This window comes from Copadichromis virginalis, linkage group LG23 (assembly GCF_057382275.1).
Source record: "Copadichromis virginalis isolate Kocher_CV1m ecotype Utaka linkage group LG23, C_Virginalis_male_GT1.1, whole genome shotgun sequence".
Lineage (NCBI taxonomy): Eukaryota > Metazoa > Chordata > Actinopteri > Cichliformes > Cichlidae > Copadichromis > Copadichromis virginalis.
The window spans coordinates 28,693,128-28,705,727 of NC_140639.1; the positions used below are offsets into that span (position 1 = coordinate 28,693,128).

Genomic DNA, 12,600 nt, shown 5'->3' on the forward strand with positions numbered 1-12,600 from the left:
TTTGTTTCTTCGTACTTTTACAACTGCCACCAAAACCAGCACTACCACCACCTTTACTAAACATGGTTGAGTAGCTACAAAGAGTCATAAGTGTACTAGAAACACTTCCAACAACCCCCACAGGCCAGCCGGTGAGCCAAGCCTTCCTCCTCACTGCAGATTCCAAAGAACAGGAAGTGCACATGTTGATTTTGTGAGGAACATCAAAGTCCTTTGGTTAAAGGGCAATCGTTTTTTTTACATTTTATTAGAGAAGTTAAAGATATTGTTGTCTCTTCAAGGGTACAGTGTGTTCCAGGTACTCTGTGTTGCTCACTTATTCACTGAAACCATCTCAGTTAAACTTTATGACTTTGCTTTGATTTCTGCTGGCCGCAGAAGTGCTGAGCTGGGGCTTCCAGTTCCCAAACCTTTTGGTTCCTGATAGCATATCAGTGAAACCAATTAAATCGTATTTGTAAATTGACTTTGCCCAGATTCTGAGTCACGATAAAAAGAAAACACACCCTCTTTTCCAAGGGTTTAAGGATCAGTACATAATAGAAAAATCTGGTCGTTATGAGGTTTTAAAGTTAGTTAAATACAACCTTCAATGAATAGCAAAGCCATAGCAAAGCATGAATAGTCCTTTTACATGATTGTTCAGAATTTAACTTATACACTGTGATCACCTGTTAGGTCTTCACCCAAAGTCAAGGTCACATTTGTCATTTTACAGACATTTTTCCATTTTCACAGCCAGACCTTCACGCACCCTGCCTAAATTCCACCAAATCCTTGCTCTTCATGTAGGAACATTACTGAATCCGAATTAGTCGTTAACATAAGGTTCTTAATAATTTAATGACTGGTATCCTGTTAGATGGTGATGATCATGATCTTCATGGTCATGATCATGGAGGGAGTGGTCCTACTGGTTGACTCCCACATTAGGAAGGCGTGGTTGGGGCTTTCCTTTCACCATTATGCTAACATCAGTGAAATGCTGGTGAATTCACATATTTCCATGCTTTTTATGTGTCAGGGTTACCACTGACCATCCTGAACTTTAACTTTGTCAAGTAGATTGCTTTTTACTGGATGTGACTCTTTAAAAGCCTCATTGATTTCTCAAAGGATTCTAATTGTCTTTATTTTCTGTAATACAGTAAGTCAAAAGCACATCACTCTACTGCTCAGCTTTACACATTTCAAAAACCTTGAAACTGCTATTGATTGTAAGCTGAATGAACTAGTACATCCTTGAAGTTTCAATAAAGCACTGGGAGTCAGATTTATCAGGTAGATGTGCAGTAATACAGAACAAAGGGTTGTTGCTGAAAAGAACAGTGCAGATCTGTGCACCAGGATTTTAACTGTATGCACAGAGTAATTCGAAGCACTAAAGCAGTTTTATTCCTCCACCACATTGGATCAGGTAGACAAGGTTTTACTCTTGTCTACCTGCCTGCCAGCTTCATATTCACCATCCTTTTTCTAATATATCCATTATCCCTCCTCTGCACATGTTCAAACCATGTCAGCCTTGCCTCACTTTATCTTCAAATCACTCAAGCTGAGCTTTTCCTCTGATGTTCTCATTTGTAATCCTGTCCCAATGAAAATCTAAGCATTTTCAGCTCTCCACTCCTGACTTCATCATGCAGTACCACAGTTCCTCCTTTGGCACCCTATCATATGTTTTCTATAGATCCACAAAGAAGCACAGTTGGAAAAAATCAGCTACATTCTTTGCCAGACATCCCCAAAGCTCCACAAGTATGTCATATGAACCCACTGCCACTCTTCAGTGTGTTCATAGCTGTCCATACTTCCTCCTTACTAATTCTCTGCTGCTCATCCTTTCTGGCATGATCTTTCTGTCCAGCCAATCGATATAGTGTTTTTGTTTTTCCTTAGTGACCAGCCTTGTGTATGAGTCACTGTAACTGTTTGCCTTTGGCACTTCTTTCTTTTTGCCATATGCCTAGCCTCCCACTACTCCTCCCCACTTTCTTCATCACACGAATGATTCCACTCTTTCTTTGCCAACATCTTTTGAATATTTTCCTCTCCTAATGGCATCACCATCTCCTCTTTACTCCATCCAGAGGATACAGTAAGTACCTTCTTGGCAGTTTCCCTCACCACTTCCCTTCTGCTTTCCCAGTCACTGGGTAAGTCTTTACATGTTACATTTTACTCTGTCACTGGTGACATCAGCTGAGATGAAGATCTCTGAGAGTTAAAGTCAGAACCAACTTCTTGCCTTTCCAACAGAAACATGGAACGAGTGGATGCCTGGCTGTTGGGGGCAGGATCCCAGGTAAGTAGAGCATTTTTGGGTCTGTCTACATCCATCATGATTCCCACTGTCAAATAGAGGGGCAGTGTCGTGTAGTTAAAAAACAGAATGGAAAAGTATAAAGTATGTAATCAGTGTGGCCAAAAGTAGTTATGTGATTTTACATGATCAAGTCTATGACCTAAAATTTCCAATGTGGAAAAGCAGCCCTACTGTACATTAATATTTTGCTTGCTGGAGTTTTAAAATATAAGCTATACAATCGTTATTCAATTTTAGCGCACTTGATGTCCTTCCTTCGAAGGAGAAACAGACAAAATTTGTCCATCTGTCTGTTTATTAGCAGTCTTTGGTCGACAGCTTTCATTTTCATTTTCAGTTCAAGCTTATTTAATTTGGGTGAACATGATATCAAGTTCACACAAATTGTGAAAAGCAGTAAAAACTTTACATTACCCACACATTTTTATGGATTGTGTTCAAAACTCAAACAATATACTAGGCCCTGAAGGACATGACTCCCTAGGTTGGCGAAACATTTGACCTTCACCATCATATAAGCACTGAAGTTCAAAGTTGACCTTGAAGAAACATTTCAAGACCAAATCAAGTAATATATGATATGAAAGGACATGGCAAGAGCTATACAACACTTTTTTTCTGTATGATGCCTACAATGTCACAATGACACCATAATAGACTGATATGTTGTAATAAACACATCATTAGGCATCAAAGTTTTAGTCTAACCCTTCCTCCTCCGGGGGAAGTCGTTCTGAGAGCAATTCAAACACACATTTACTTCTGCGTACCTTTATCTGATACCTCAATAATCCTCTTTGCTCCATCAGGCATCTCACAGAGGTCTCCATGGTCCTCTGACGCAACATCGTGAATAGTGAGTCTTCATTTGGGTCCTTTCTGCTCCATCCCATATTTACTGCTGGGCATCAGCCTCTGCTCTTCCAGGTACCAGGCGCCTGGGAGCGACTCATCAGGTACATCACACTCAAGCAACATCCCTCTCTTACTTTAAAGATACATTTTTTTTTTCTTTTTAAAATTTTAGAACATACTTTTTCATTTTAATTCTTCTCCGCTGTCAACCTATTTAAGTAGTTCTTCTAACTATAATGCATATTGTTTGTACATTAAGGACTGGCATGACAACTCAATGACAAATTTGACTCTTATGGAAGAGGCAGTTGACATAGTGCAGAATGAAAAGTATATGTTTATGTGACCATTATCAAAGGATTATGATAAAACACTTACCAATTAACCCTGGTTAACCAAGGTCTTTTCTGGGATTTCATGATGTTGTATTCTTAATCAGCATTGGTAGGACAGCAGTGGTTCCTGTTCATCTTTCAGTCATTTTCTATACTTAATTCCAATATTTAAGGTTGTCAGGAGCCTAAGGAAGGTAGATTCACACTACATAAAGCACCACTTAAAACTAATATAAACATGTTGTTGGTTTTCTTGAACACCACTGTTAAAAGGACTACTAGTATCATACTTGCTTACTTATCCTTGAAAGACAGAATTGCTAGACCTTCACTGTGGCAGTTCATAGCTTTGCAGGTGTAAACACCTTTGTCTGGTATACACGTCTAACACCATCTTCAGAGAGTTTCTTCTTCCCATTGTCCTTGCAGTGTTCACCATTTTGCACTGTGGTTTCCTATAAAGTCTCAATTTTCCTGCATATGTTGCATCACGCCATTGATCACTCACATCCTCGTGTTGTGGCTGGGTCTCTCCTTCGACTTTGAGATAGGTCTGGGTCACTCTGGTATGGTCAGCAAGTAACCTTTTCCCTCCTCTGACAGCTTGTAAGGTCCCTCAGATAGCTATCCCACGGTGGCCCACTACAGGACATGGATAGCCTAAAACAGTGCCTCCCAACCACTGTGCATAGATGTGCTGTGAGAAATGATCAGGTGTGCCGTGAAAGATTATCTGGTTCCACCTTATTGGTACTCGAAGCGATTGGCGTGAGTAACGGACAGAACAGTTACATTGTCTTCCACTAGAGGGCAGTACAACTACCTGCTCTATTTGGTAGTTGAAGTTATATAACAGTCATGCTGTGAGACAACACAGTGCGTAATGTCAACAGGAAAATATTTGAAATGAAAAACTAGTCAATCTTACCTGGTTCCTGGAGAAAATTCTGACCCAGATAAGAGCCCTAGCATGAGTAGTGGTCAGAAGAAAGCAAAAAGGTATACTGAGCCAATTCTATACCTGGTGCACGGGGAAAATTTATCAATATGCTTTTTGTGACATTTTTGTTTGGTGGTGTGCCGTGTGATTTTTCTAATGTGAAATATGTGCCATGGCTCCAAAAGGTTGGGAAACAATGGCCTAAAACATGAGGTCTACCACCAAAACATCCATGATGATGTCACCCTTTGTTTAGGTTTTATTTATTCTAGCTTCATCTGAGACACTTTAAAGAAATGCTTATTGTAGTAGATAATCAGTTCAGACAAAATAAATACAGACTATAGCTCGGAAACCCAAAAACAATAACAATAAACAGGATTAAATGGTTTTGTGAGCAAACACTCGGTTGTCTCACAGATGGCGCTGTAGCTCAGTGAAGCGTGTGTTTATAAAGCAGTCTGTTCCAAAAACAACATACACCATTCATTATCTGAAGCTTTATGTTCTTTTGTAGTTTAGCAGCCGCTCGTTTCTCTTTCATGGCTCATTTGTTTCGTCAGTCCTGTCACCACCTTTCTTTTTGCATTAGGAATTTCAGCCATCTGTGCTCTGTGACACATCACTTAGAAATCATCCGAAGACCATAAGTCATGAGTAGAAAATTTAAATGATGAGTAAAGTCATAAGAGAGACGTATCCACTTTGAGTGTTTTGTGGGCACATGACAGGAAAAGATCCACCTCCTTAAAGCTAAAGAAATTAGCTCAGTGTAAAAGTCAACAGAGAATAGCTTATTTCTAATTGCACGCATTAAATTTTAGAGGATAAAATGCTTTTGCAGCTGCTGTCCACTCCACCTCTGCTGCACCGAGACTCAATTTATGGGCATACAGATTACTCTGTGGGCTCACCTTTCTGATACTCAGGTGACGCTAGCTGCTGTAGGAAAGAGGAGAAGGCCTCACATTTGTCTGCTGTGTTTTGTTTTGCTTGTGGAAGGGAGGCTGTGCACAGCTCTGGTATGCTTAACATAACTACAGAGTGCAGAGACAGTGTTTTAGACGAGAGCAATAAGTGTCACCTAGAGGAGGAGTGATCCAGACAGCACTTTCTCAATAACACTGCATTACCTAGTCTCACCATCAGGCTGGTGGGACTGAAAATAAAATTATATCACATGACTTTAATCCGTCACATTCATGTACCTTATAGTCAGTCTATATAAACAATGCACAGAGCTTTCCTTTAGCAGAGCAGCAGAGGAACAGGAAGATCATCTGTGTGTATATAAGATCAGCCCTGTGGGACACTGCAAGCTTTCCTCTCTGTTTCATTACATGTTTTTTTGAATAATAATAGCTTCTAGAAAAGTCCTTGTAATGTAATAGTGTTGTTGGATCTGTGGATCATCACTACTTATTTTCACAGGCAGAGCTAGGAGGTTGAAGAGAAGGTGACTTGAAGTTTTGTGGGGTTTTTTATTTCTTCCTCTGTTTGTATGGTCATGTGACCTTGTGATGTCAGCACAGCATACATATTCTGATGTGACCTAAAACCCTTGCAGGGTCAAAGTTAATCAAGCATGAATTCACAGAGCAGGAGTTACAGAATTACAGAAGGTCCAAAGGCATAAAAAGCATACAAGAGATTTACTTGTTTTTCCAGTACTGTCCATTAGATGAGGCTAAAGAGTTATTTTAAAAAATGAACTGTGGCCCTGACGTGAGTTTAAGGTTAAAAACAGCCATGCAGAAAATCAACATATTTAAGCCACACAGCTGTCACCTTTGACCTCCCTGAGCAGAACCATAGTAGAATTAATATCACAAAGTGGCAAAGCATCTCATTGCATCAAAATAAAATCCTCTATTAACAACATATTTCATTTCATTTCATTTATTTGTTTCAAACATGGTTCAACAGTATTCATTTCCTACATACAAATCCCCCTAGTCCACATTTAGATATAAATTTTCTAAAATAATAATAATCATAATAGTAATAAAATTGCCCATTTTTTAAATTATTAATTTAATAAAATTCTAAATGATCTAAAATAAAGATGATCTTTTAGGAAAAGTCTTGTTTTACCAACACTGCACTAAAAAGAAGCATCGCTCAGTTTACTGTTTCCAATCACTGTCTCATTGCTGTAACTTGTGTCGCTGAAGTCTTATTAAGAGGGGTGATGTTATTGGAAATCTGTGAAAACATTGTGGTCCCAGGATGAAACATTTATGGCCCCAGAGACCAGAGGGAGCGTGCTCAGACGCAAGTACAGGCCCGAGGACGGATCCTCATCCTTCTAATTTTGAACCTGCTGTGAAAAAGAAGAACAAACACATACTGAGAACGACTGAACTAATATAGAGACACGCAGAGCCAAAAGAAAGATCAAACATCTTTGTCAGGTGACCCCTGACATTTTGGCTCCTCCCTCTTCTCCATGCAACCAGCAAGCATGTTGGGAAAACCAACAAAGGATTCTGGGAAAGACAGTTGGGAGACTTTTTCCCCCCTTTTTTCAATATAAACAACATCTGTGTATGTGTATGAGACAAAGAGAGGATTACATGTTTTTGAGCACTAGTTTTTATTGTTATTATTATTTGATTTTTTTTTTCTCCTGAGAATAATTTTAGCTCTGATTCAACATTGTCCCAGATTGTGGCGCACGTCATGGCACTGAAATCATTTTTATGCTGGGAAAAGAAGCTTTTCTGAAATGATTGATTTGGAAATGTAGTTTTCTTGTTTGGTGTTCCTGACAGTGTCCTTGGGGTAGAGCACTTACACTTGGCTGAGTTACACACACGCTCAGTGAAATCAAGCAATCGAGAGACTGATAGTGTGAATGCAATAAAATAATTGGTTTATTGGTTTATTCACTGGAGGCAAAAGTTATGAAAAAGGCTGGTGACAGCACTGGAGCTATTATTTATTTATTTTGGAAAATGATCCTTTATCCTGAGAATTTAGAAAGATTAATGCCTTTCTCATGTGAAAATCAGGATAATATTTGGGCATTAAGACTGGAGGCTGGTGAAAACAAGTAGTCAAAAGCACATAGTGCCTGTCCAAAAAACCCCTTACAGCATGCAACTACCCTGCAAACGTTATTACTGGACTCAGAAACGTTATCTCCTCTACCCTGTTTAGTTTTTGGTTAGGAGGAACTAATCATCTGGTGTCATACTATGTTCATTTTAATTACCCAGAATACTCCAAAAAGTTTGTGCCTCAGTGTTCAACACACATAGAGCCACTGAGAGTGGATTTAAGAAAGCAAACCAACTCAAAGCCATTATAAACCAGGACATTTGCACAGGTAGAGGACAGTCCTATGAAAGAGTCAAATGCACTTGGAGGTAATGTCTGTATGCAGATATTATTTTATTAGAACAAGAGTTAGTGCAGTTCTAATTAAGTTGAAAGTCAATATTTGGTGTAAGTAGTCTTCAGGAATAGTTCTCCAGGCTTCTTGAAGGACATTCAAAGCTCTTCTTTGGATGTTTCTGCCTTTTGTTCTGTTCTCTGTCAACATGATCCCACACTGCTTCAATAATGTTGATGTCCGGGCTCTGGGGAGGCCAATCCATGACTGATATGGTAAATGGCCTGCATTTGTATAGCGCTTTTCTAGTCCATAGGACCCCAAGGCGCTTTACACTACATTCAGTCATCCACCCATTCACACACACATTCACACACTGGCGATAGCAAGCTACATTGTAGCCACAGCTGCCCTGGGGCGCACTGACAGAGGCGAGGCTGCCGGACACAGGTGCCACCGGGCCCTCTGACCACCACCAGTAGGCAAACACGGGGTTAGGATGCAGCCTGGGATCGAACCACCGACCTTCTGATTAGTGGCTGACCTGCTCTGCCACCTGAGCTACAGCCACACACAGTGCTCCACTGTGTGTGTTTTTCTATCCAGGTATGATTTTACTGCATTGTGTGCAGTGTGCTTGGGATCAATAACATGATGAAAAATAAAGCTGTTACCAATCAGGTGCTTTCCAGTTAGTATTACATGGTGCATCATAATCCGATGGTACTTTTTCTGCATTTAGAAATCTATCAGTTTTAACAAGGTCTGCAACACTGACTGGAATACAGATCAAACCATGATGGAGCCTCCTCCGTGTTCCAGTTATAGAACAGTCTGTCCAGCTTCTACCTCTAACCAACTCCGGGGCGATCGTGGCTCAAGAATTGGCAGTTCGTCCTGTAATCGGAAAGTTGCCGATTCGAGCCCCGGCTCAGACAGTCTCGGTCGTTGTGTCCTTGGGCAAGACACTTCACCTACTGGTGATGGCCAGAGGGGTCGATGGCGAGATATGGCAGCCTTGCTTCTGTCAGTCTGCCCCAGGGCAGCTGTGGCTACAACTGTAGCTGCCTCCACCAGTGTGTGAGAGTGAATGAATAGCGCTATATAAATGCAATCCATTATTAACCAGCACTTCTCACATTCCTGTCCACAAACCTGAGCATCAAGCAGAATTTTCCTTTCCCACGTTTTGGCCTGCAGTGGTTAAGTTTGTCTTAAAAGTAAAAGATCATCTTGTTATATTATTACATTTTCCTGAGTCTGATTTGTAGAGGAGTTGTGTTTGAAAATCCCATTTGTTGTCTTGTTTACATTTAATCAAAAAGGACTCTTGAGGGTTCATATCTCACAGCTACATCATAGGCGTAACTCTGAAGTGCAGGTAAACTCAGACTTGTATTTTGTGTTCTGCTTCATAGAGCTGGTACAGTCCAATCCTGGATTTGGCTCCGTATTGTGTTTACTTTAATAATGATGGTCAGATGTTGCATCGGATACATATTACATTACTTTTTGGGATCAGAAGCAGATGTGGAGAACATTCACACAATCCCTGCTTAAGGCAGAAAAGTACAGCACTGTGCTCTCTTCCCACCTTGCAAACTGTGTGGATGAGCCAGTTTTCAAGTTTGCAGTATTCACTCACCGGCCAATTTGTTAGGTACACCTCGCTAATGCTGGGTTAAACCTCCTAAAGTCTTCAGAGCTCTCTGAATTTGTCATGTCACAGATTCAACAAGGTGCTGGACGCACTCCTCTGAGATTTTTATCCATGTTGACATGACATCATCACACAGTTGATGCAGATTTGATGTGAATCTCCTGTTCCACCCAATCTCCTGTTTCTGTTCCTCCCAAAGGTGCTTTATTGGATTGAGATCTGGTGACTGTGGAGGTCATTTGAGTTCAGTGAACTCATTGTCATGTTTTAGAAACCAGTTTGAGATGACTGAGATGGTAAATTGTGGTCATAAAGGGACGGACACTGTCAGCAACTAAACTCAGTTAGGTTCAGCTGCTGCCAAGGACTAGAAGTGTGCCAAGAAAAACATATTTTTTAAATGTTTTTTTTTTTCAGTTCATTAGCTCTAAAAAAGAGCATTTGGGTTATTAAAATCTCCAGAGTAAAAGTGGAATAAATGTAGTCAAGTTTATATAATTTCTAATCTATGCACATTTGGCATAACCAGTAAAATTTAGTTAAAAGGATTTTCCAAATTTTGCTGACTTTCCAAAATAAGGTTTACAGCTTGTAGCAGATATTTGGAATATATATATCTAACTTCATTAATGGGTCCATCCATGGTGCCATCACCGTGATCAGTGTTTCTGACTCTCCCCACTGGTGCACTGAAACAAATAACATTATGCAAACAGTAAGAAGAAAGAAAATGTTCATCCATCCATCCATCCATCCATTTTCATCCGCTTTGTCTGGGGCCGGGTCGCGGGGGCAGCAGCCTAAGCAAAGAGGCCCAGACCTCCCTCTCCCCAGCCACCTCCTCCAGCTTATCCGGGGGAATACCAAGGCGTTCCCAGGCCAGCCGAGAGATATAATCTCTCCAGCGTGTCCTGGGTCTGCCCCGGGGCCTCCTCCCGGTGGGACATGCCTGGAACACCTCACCCAGGAGGCGCCCAGGGGGCATCCTTGTCAGATGCCCGAACCACCTCAGCTGGCTCCTTTCGATGTGGAGCAGCAGCTGCTCTACTCTGAGCCCCTGTTGAAAGAAAAGAAAATGTTCAGTGTCTTTATATTCAATATTTATATTATAAAATTATTTAGATTTATATGCATCTCTTTGGTTTGCATCATTGTAGTAATCCTCTCTTCCATCCGTATGTTGCAGTACATTTTACACTCATGACAGTCTGCTGATGTTGGGTTTTTCACTTCTGAGGGTAATGTGAGGTGTTACTTGTAGAAGTCAGCCACCCTGAGTGCAGCAGAGTGATTTTACTGGAGTCAAATAATGTACAAAAAATGACTTTAAGGGCAGATGTGGATGCAAATTTCATATGATGACCCATATGATGACATGTGATGACACACACATCCAAGATGACTCTTGGATGTTATAACAGATGTGAGAGGAGCAGTACATGCCGTCGCACCTCTAGGTTGCAGGCAGCCATCTGCTACAGTATATTATAGAACCTAAAAAAGGAAAAGCTAAAGCTACCCGGATGTCAGAGCCAGCTATAAACCACTGGCCTTGGTATGAGCAACATATCAAAGCAGTTTGGAGACAAAGGGATGGATGTTATCAAATGAACTTATCCAAATAGATGAAAAGGACTTAACTTTATATTGTAAGTTATATGTTTTTTATTTATTGCAGTTTTGGGGAAGTTAAACTGATTCCTTGCATTATGACAAAAAAAATTTATATTGAAGAAAAGCAAAGTTTTTGTTTGTATATGCTGTCCACTGAAGCTCTTACAAAGAAAATCTAAATCAACAAAAATGACTTCCAATTATTGCTAATCAATAATAATTTATCTTGTTTTTCTGTTTAATGAGCAGTGGCAATTCATCTGTGGGCAAAAGATATATCACCAGCAAGTGGAAGAGGTCAGTAGAGGGAGCAGAAAGCGTCGCAGTTAGGATCCTCTCACACCTAATTATTAATGTATTTTTTTTTTACTTTGTTTGGCATCAGATTAGTACAGTGGCACTGTGAAGCAAAACACTACAACAAACAAAAAGTAGCAAAACAGGAAAAACAAAAAAAAGGGTGTTTTTTCTCTGTAGAAATATTATATGACATTTTTTTGTATTTGCTGAATAGACAGATCTCCCGAATTTTAGTACATCTGTTACACCTATTGATGACACGAGCGTGTACAAAACTTTGGTAGTGTAACTAAATTTTCTGGTTCCAGTGGTGTGAAAAAAACATTTCACTCCACTCTAAATTAAAACACACACATACACAAACTTGTTTAGATGGAAGAAGCTTCTCAGTTTAATAGGCTGACAGTCAGACACACTGATATAGATGAGGGTTATTTAAAGCACACATCCTGATGCTTGAGCTACAGTTACCATGACAACCTGTTTGTGTGAGCATGTGTATGCACGAGTCCTCCACATGAACCCTGCTAACTTACTTTCTTTTCTGAAAAGGATGCTGATCAGACTAAAAACTGCTTCTTGGGTCTCACTAATTCACTTGTTGCTGTTCTGCTGCTCTCATTAGGAAAAATAGACACAGGACAAGCTTTCTACTATTAACCTTTTCTTGTTTGTGAACTTTGTTTAATGAACTTTTGCCGGCTTGTGTTGATGCCCCACACTGAGAATATCTTGCAGTGGGGTTAGTCTAGCCATTCATAAATGTTCGCTATTGTTTTAGTGTGGAAGGGGACATTCTGGCGACCATGCATAACTTTAACTAAAGGTTTCTATTTAGTTATGAATGACTATAAATTTAAACATTTGCTATGTGGATTGTTTACTCTGCAACAGACGAGCAACCTTTCCAAGGTTAACCCCACCTTTCACCCTGTGGTAGCTGCTATAGGCTCCAGCCCCCCCACAACCCTGTATTTGGATAAGAAGAAGGAGGGATTGGATGGATGGCGTTAAGAGACTTTTTTAGGTCGTTGTTGGTGCATGGTGGTGCTGTGGTGGTTCTCCATATTCTCCTCATGCCTTTGTGGCTTCTCTCTGGCTTCCTCCCACATTCCAAAGACTTGGGTTAGGTTAACTGCTGATTTTAAATTGGTTGTAGGTTTGAGCATGAATCTGGCTTTCTGTGTTAGTCCTGTGACAGACTGGTGACATGCCTCTCTTGCCCTGTGAGAC

At 40.3% G+C, this 12,600-nt stretch overlaps 1 protein-coding gene across 1 annotated transcript in view; it reads left to right on the forward strand.

Annotated features, from left to right (window-relative positions):
• Window positions 1-3,219: 3,219 nt before the first annotated feature.
• LOC146681101 (sodium/potassium-transporting ATPase subunit alpha-1-like) overlaps window positions 3,220-12,600 on the forward strand; it is a 60,345-nt gene continuing 50,964 nt past the window's right edge. Inside the window, exon 1 of the mRNA XM_085448359.1 lies at window positions 3,220-3,282. The gene's annotated coding sequence lies outside the window, so the exon portion shown is untranslated. The remainder of the gene's footprint in view (window positions 3,283-12,600) is intronic.